The sequence below is a fragment of the Coregonus lavaretus genome (genome assembly GCF_964263955.1).
Source record: "Coregonus lavaretus genome assembly, chromosome: 7".
NCBI lineage: Eukaryota > Metazoa > Chordata > Actinopteri > Salmoniformes > Salmonidae > Coregonus > Coregonus lavaretus.
In genome coordinates this window covers 30,051,577-30,059,650 of record NC_139994.1, presented here as the reverse complement: position 1 = coordinate 30,059,650, position 8,074 = coordinate 30,051,577, and positions in this window count along the sequence as shown.

Below are 8,074 nucleotides of genomic sequence, written 5' to 3'. Positions count from 1 at the left end.
GTGAAAACCTTGTGAAGACTTACAGAAAACGTTTGACCTGTGTCATTGCCAACAAAAGGTATATAACAAAGTATTGAGAAACTTTTGTTATTGACCAAATACTTATTTTCCACCATAATTTGCAAATAAATTCATTAAAAATCCTACAATGTGATTTTCTGGAGATTTTTTTTTCTCATTTTGTCTGTCATAGTTGACGTGTACCTATGATGAAAATTACAGGCCTCTCTCATCTTTTTAAGTGGGAGAACTTGCACAATTGGTGGCTGACTAAATACTTTTTTCCCCCACTGTAACATGCCTATTCTCACCTGTGTCTGGGAAGCCTCTGATTGTCCAGTTACAATTAAGGCCAAGGTGCAGTGTTTCCCTGTGCTGGATCACTCTTGTATCCTGTGGGTTGGCTGTCAATGCTGGAGATGGTCCAGCTGAAGGTGCACCAGGCTGCAAGCTGAAACCGAGGGAACAGAAGACATGGAGAATGTGGGTCGGTTTTCTTTGGTCTGACCTGCATTACATCCTGGCACTAGTCTCTGTAAGGCCATAGTTATTTGGGCAGAAACACTGCTCCAACATTTCCCCAATGCCCTTGCTCTAGTTATTTAGAGTAGACATTTCATGACACATTTTTTAAAAATCCATATCTGACAAAGACCTTATTACTGCTCTGATGTAATTGTTGCTTTCATGCAGAGCAACTGAAGACAGAGCAGGAAATACTAATGTTAACGTGGGGCATATATGACCATTACATTCATTTAAAGAACCTAAAAGCAGTGGTTTTGACTTGTTCAGATTCAACATGAAGCAGACTGTTAATTAGTCCTTGCTCTGACTTGAACGCTTCCAAATTTCTCAACTCCAAACATCAAAAATACAACTTTTTAAAGTTAAGAGGTGAAGTATGGCCCACATATGCACTATTGCTCCACAAACTTTTTGTTACCCTAATAAGTACAACATTTAAAGAGTGGATCATCAGATACTTCTGCAGCGCAGGACCCAAGTGATGTGTTTTACAATACAGACTATATTTAATGTTATGATTATTAATTACATTTACATTTTAGTCATTTAGCAGACGCTCTTATCCAGAGCGACTTACAGTTAGTGAGCGCATACATTTTCATACTGGCCCCCCGCGGGAATCGAACCCACAACCCTGGCGTTGCAAGCACCATGCTCTACCAACTGAGCTACACGGGGCCTATTAATAAATGCAGCTTTGGAATGGTGTTAGGGTGAAGGATTGATGAGTCTCGATTACAAACCCTAATTGCTAAATCGGCAACAGTGATAAGAACTGGATATATTGAGGTCAGCCTACATGTCATTACATTTCTAAGAGGTCCAATAGCCACTTGCCCCTGCACCACCTGTTGCCTGCTAGCCGTGTAAGTTGACCTCTGGAAGAAGGAAAGGGGGGCGAGGGTAAAAAGTAGATGGCGTCCACCCCGCCTGCCTCATTGATGCATCTTTAATGAACATGAATCATTGATCAGTCTCACCTGGCTGCATGCACCCCCGGGGGCGCCAGTGCACACACTGAGACGGCCTGTGCAGTATGCTGGAGACATGAGCACCGCCGGAGCCCGTCCTGGCCTCAGCCTGGACACAGGTGGGCTAAGGCACCAGAGAGCCATGCAGAGGAGCAGAGCTCTAGTCCGAACCTACCTCCAGTTCAACTCTGTGCCCCCTCTGCCTCAGCCCAATGGGACCCGTCAAAGGGACACTGTCCGACTGCCTTCCCTAGCTGCCGTTAAAGCCCCGCACAGGCAGACCACCACGACTCCGCTCAGGTAAGCTGATACCCGTACTTCTAGGACCAGCCTGGGGCCCATGCAACCAGTAGAAGCTTGGCTGCAGAATGAATTGTTCTTGCTATTGGAGGACTTAATTGCGAACCAGATATAATGGAGGAACTCTTTACAAGTGAGTTTTGTGCTGTAGTCTCCTCATTGGTGCAATGTTCAAAAGATACATTGCGTAAGAATCCTTTGCAATTGCCTATCTAAACTGTTGTCTTTGTATCTTAAATATATACTGATATTGATTCATAATACAGTATCATTATCATATAGTGAATTGATTAGATAATGAGGAAAGGAAGGATGATGATTATTTCCTGATTTGTCTGGAAATTGTATTTAATTGCCCTAACTAAACTTCTGTTGGGAAAGAAGCTAAGCAAAGCTAATTGTATAGTTCCCAGCAATTAAGTATCAAATGAGGTACTATATACTTTGCTTTGACAACAGAAGCCTTCCTCCATAAATCTCAGGTGTAAGAGGATATGTTTCTGTTTGGAACACTAACTACAATGTGGTGCAAGAACAATGCTGAGTTTGTGTGTCTTGGAGGATAGGAGGAGAAACTGAGTGAGGCACTAAAACACCTCATGAATGGAAACCCAGCAGCACACATCCCCTGACACCACACCTTCTGCTGCAGTCAGTTAATGTCTTCATCTCTAGAGTGCAGGTTTTGAATAACTAACTAACTTAATTCACACTGTCTATCTCAACAAGACTCATTACAGTATTTCCTCAATGAAGATAACAAATGTACAGTATGAATGTATCACTTTTGGTCAACCGCTTCCTTTGGCAGGGTAGGACTAAAATGCTTGTTTGAATGCAATTGGTTTGTTTCTGTTCAGGCCCCTGATACACAAATGATTACAGGATGTTTAAAGTGTGTCAACATTTCATCTTTTACTCCTTCATGTCTAGTTTTACAGCATGTTTTATGTACAGTGGGGAAAAAAAGTATTTAGTCAGCCACCAATTGTGCAAGTTCTCCCACTTAAAAAGATGAGAGAGGCCTGTAATTTTCATCATAGGTACACTTCAACTATGACAGACAAATTGAGAAAAGAAAATCCAGAAAATCACATTGTAGGATTTTTAATGAATTTATTTGTAAATTATGGTGGAAAATAAGTATTTGGTCACCTACAAACAAGCAAGATTTCTGGCTCTCACAGACCTGTAACTTCTTCTTTAAGAGGCTCCTCTGTCCTCCACTCGTTACCTGTATTAATGGCACCTGTTTGAACTTGTTATCAGTATAAAAGACACCTGTCCACAACCTCAAACAGTAACACTCCAAACTCCACTATGGCCAAGACCAAAGAGCTGTCAAAGGACACCAGAAACAAAAGTGTAGACCTGCACCAGGCTGGGAAGACTGAATCTGCAATAGGTAAGCAGCTTGGTTTGAAGAAATCAACTGTGGGAGCAATTATTAGGAAATGGAAGACATACAAGACCACTGATAATCTCCCTCGATCTGGGGCTCCACGCAAGATCTCACCCCGTGGGGTCAAAATGATCACAAGAACGGTGAGCAAAAATCCCAGAACCACACGGGGGGACCTAGTGAATGACCTGCAGAGAGCTGGGACCAAAGTAACAAAGCCTACCATCAGTAACACACTACGCCGCCAGGGACTCAAATCCTGCAGTGCTAGACGTGTCCCCCTGCTTAAGCCAGTACATGTCCAGGCCAGTCTGAAGTTTGCTAGAGTGCATCCAGAAGAGGATTGGGAGAATGTCATATGGTCAGATGAAACCAAAATATAACTTTTTGGTAAAAACTCAATTCGTCGTGTTTGGAGGACAAAGAATGCTGAGTTGCATCCAAAGAACACCATACCTACTGTGAAGCATGGGGGTGAAAACATCATACTTTGGGGCTGTTTTTCTGCAAAGGGACCAGGACGACTGATCCGTGTAAAGGAAAGAATGAATGGGGCCATGTATCGTGAGATTTTGAGTGAAAACCTCCTTCCATCAGCAAGGGCATTGAAGATGAAACGTGGCTGGGTCTTTCAGCATGACAATGATCCCAAACACACCGCCCGGGCAACGAAGGAGTGGCTTCGTAAGAAGCATTTCAAGGTCCTGGAGTCTCCAGATCTCAACCCCATAGAAAATCTTTGGAGGGAGTTGAAAGTCCGTGTTGCCCAGCGACAGCCCCAAAACATCAAAACATCAGAGGAGATCTGCATGGAGGAATGGGCCAAAATACCAGCAACAGTGTGTGAAAACCTTGTGAAGACTTACAGAAAACGTTTGACCTGTGTCATTGCCAACAAAGGGTATATAACAAAGTATTGAGAAACTTTTGTTATTGACCAAATACTTATTTTCCACCATAATTTGCAAATAAATTCATTAAAAATCCTACAATGTGATTTTCTGGATTTTTTTTCCTCATTTTGTCTGTCATAGTTGACGTGTACCTATGATGAAAATTACAGGCCTCTCTCATCTTTTTAAGTGGGAGAACTTGCACAATTGGTGGCTGACTAAATACTTTTTTTCCCCACTGTATGTTATTTGCCCGTAGTTGCTGATCAGTGTTTCTCTTTGCCTCTGTCCCACCTTCACCTGTCTGACTCCTCTCCTCACAGCATCAGCAAGCCCTCCCTCTTCACCCCGGGGGAACGAGCCTTGTTCCAGGGGTTTTCCCGCAACCGCCGTCACCCTCTGCGGAAACGACCTCTGCCTCTCTGTATGTCCTCTGACACAGTAGTAGGAAATAACCTGAGCCAGAGCAGCAGACCAGTGTACACCCACTTCTCCTACCCCATCAGACCCAACCCAAAGCTGGTGAAGCCCAGATCACAAAGCCTGACCCTGGCCACAGAGCAAGGCGAGCTCTGTCCTCTGGTGATGCAGTACCGCCAGTCGTCACATGGGGAGGGTCTAACAGTAAGAGGAAAGCCCTGCCTGAGCCTCCCCAGCCAACCTTCGCCTCCCGCCGCTCCTATACCAGCACGCACACAGCTTCACATATTCTTGCCCACGGAAGGAGTTGGAGAGGGGGAGGAGGGGGACAGTGAATCTGTGGATGAAGGGTTTATGGACGAGCTGGATAGTAAGATCACTTCCCTAAAACTCCAGCAGGGGAAGGCCAAGATTCACATACACCCTGATTAGGCCCCTGGAAAAATAGTGACTTTCCACGACCCACTAAGCAAGTTGACTGGGTTTCATGTTTAGGAACAACAGGTCTTAATTGAGGACGGGTCAGTTATGCAAGCCACTTTGTATGGTGTTCTTTCAGTTGATCCCAGACATTTAGCCTGAATAGAGCCTTGGATAGTTCTACATTTTCAAAAGTGTGTTACAAATCTTCATACCCTGAAAATACTGTAAGGTGGAAAGGCTCAAAATTAGTGTGATGGGATCACTAGTCCTTTTTTTGGCTATGTGTAGGCTCAGAATACAGGGGAAAAGTGCATGAAGCCCTCCACTGGTATTTTGTCACAGAATAATAAATAAATCCAACCACTGATAAGCTTTTTATGTGCAGTACCTGTAAATACAAGTTTCTTCAATTAAACGATGTTATAAGAACGTTAAAGGTTAGATAGAACAGAACATATTATAGAATTAAAATGAATGTATTTATACTAGAACAAAACACATGTACACATAAAGAATGTGGTGTTAGTATAAGGAATTATACTCTCAAAAAGAGAACAATAAAGCCAAATCACATATACAACACTATGGCTAAAAGTATGTGGATACCTGCTCATCGAACATCTCATTCCAAAATCATGGGCATTGATATGGAGTTGGTCCCCCCTTTGCTGCTATAACAGCCTCCACGCTACTGGGAAGGCTTTCCACTAGATGTTGGACATTGCTGCGGGGACTTGCTTCCATTCAGCCACAAGAGCATTAGTGAGGTCAGGCACTGATGGGCGATTAGGCCTGGCTTGCAGTCGGCGTTCCAATTCATCCCAAAGGTGTTCGATGGGGTTGAGGTTAGTGCTCTGTGCAGGCCAGTCAAGTTCTTCCACACCAATCTCGGCAAACCATTTCTGTATGGACCTCACGCACTGCAACTGCCTCTGCAACGCAATGCTTCAAGGCAAACGCAGCGTTCCATTGGAAATGAATGTACTTCTGGTGTACCAAAACGCAATGACACAGTCGGTGTGGGAATTGGTAGAATCTTAATGAAAATGATTCACAGCTATAATGGCTGCCAAAGGTGCTTCCACCAAGTATTAACTCAGGGGGTGGAGACTTATCAAATTATGATATTTTCACAATTTTATTTTTTTCTTAATTTTTCTTAATTTCTTTCACTTCAAAAATGTGGAGTAGGTTGTATAGATCTGTAGGGGAACATTTTAATTTCATCCCTTTTTAAATAAAATTTTAAGGCAGCAAAATGTGAAAAAAGTAAAGGGGCTGTAGACTTTTATAGGAGCTGTAAATGCCTCATGTAGAGCTTAGAGAGGATAAGGTAGACAGCTGTGTGTTTGTCATAAATGTGTCACAAGTATCCATTCAAGTTGCCAAGATTCTCCAATGCAACATCCCAGGTTGCTGAGATTGTAGAACTAAACCAGGGGTTCCCAAAAATGTTTGGCCCACGACCCCATTTCGATATCTGAAAATTCTCGCAAAGGCAACAATGTGAAAAAAAGGATGTAATTAACAGCCAATGTCAGTGGAGCCTGGTGGGAGGAGCTATAGGAGGACGGGCTCATTGTAATGGCTGGAATGGAGTAAATGTAATGATATCAAACACATCAAACATATGGAAACCACGTTTGACTTTGTAATGGCTGGAATGGAATGAAAGGAACAATGAGCCCGTCCTCCTATAGCTCCTCCCACCAGCCTCCACTGGCCATTGTTTACTTTTTTATTTGGGGCTATGCAGTCAATTGAAAAACATTCTAACAGTATTTCTGATTGTCTTCTCAACTCACCATCACATACTTTTAATGTGAGGCTATGACAGTCAATTACAAATTACATAATGTCTCTTATCTCACCACCACTAATGAGATAGGTGTGCTTGAAACATGTGGCGTCGGAGCTTCTCAAAATCAAGGGGCGTGGTCGACAGTACGCACCTAATCTCTGCTGTCACATCCAACCTGGATCGATATTTTGTTTTAATGCAGACCAGAGCACTGAATCCAGCTTCACACAGATATGAAGGGTACCATGAGTTTTCATGCTGAAAGGGAGACGGCCGGGTATTCCCTTTGAGTCAGGAACCAAAACTCCTCTGTAGTGACCCGTGAATGCGTTGTCTGCAGCATTTGGTCACATGACAGCTCGATCAGCTGTTCGGGTTCACTTACCGGCATGTCGACTGAGCCAGGATCACGGTCAAACGGATTGGGAAGTAGGTCCCAAAGTGCTCTTCCAAGCGTTGGAGGTGAGCAGTCATCACTCGTGTGCTGTTTTATGTTAGAAACATGCACAGCTGAGGGAAGGGGGCATGGTTCTCTTTTGAAAGACTCTCTCCCCAATAATAATAATTTCCTCTGAATCCACTGATTCGGTCACTCATCTGTAGAACGTTTTTGTATTTCCTCTGCATGCTTGCGTTCAGCTCATTCAGTTTCCTATATGTCTGTTACATAGGCAAGGAGACACATTTTCTTTTCATTACACATAAAGTCAACCAAGTCTTTATTTATTTATTATGTTTTACATCCATTGTTATTGACAACAGTTCCACGCTCAATGCGAAACATCTTTCCAACACTCCCCCTCAATAACCACCAAGCCTGGGTGTGAAATAGAACATTACATTGTCATGCTCTGATCCCATATCTCCACAGAGTTTTGCGAACAGGCGTGTGCGCAGTGGATGTAGTTTACAATTGAAGTTACCTGCTGCAGTATATCTCTGAGTTCTGTACTCAGCACTTTTGCCGGCAGTTGCTCTTGGTGGATCATACAATGCGTCCATAAGGCAGAGGGAAACACATTTATAACTAGAGTTTAGGGGCCTGCCTGCTGTTCCGCCATAGATGTAGCCCCGTCTGTGAAAAAGCCAACCATTCGATACCATGGAATCTGTTTTTTTGTCAATATAGCCACGCAGCACACTGAACATCCCCTGTGCCGTTTCATGTTGGGAAATCGTGAGCTAGAACAATATGTCCTTGTGAATAGCATCCCCCGACATGTATAGCGAACAAAAGTAAATGCATGGGCATCTCGGTCCTCACTGCTAACGTCTATTTGGAGAGCATCAGCTGGGGAGTTTTTGAATCGTTCAGTCAGTTTCCTCTTGATTGCTA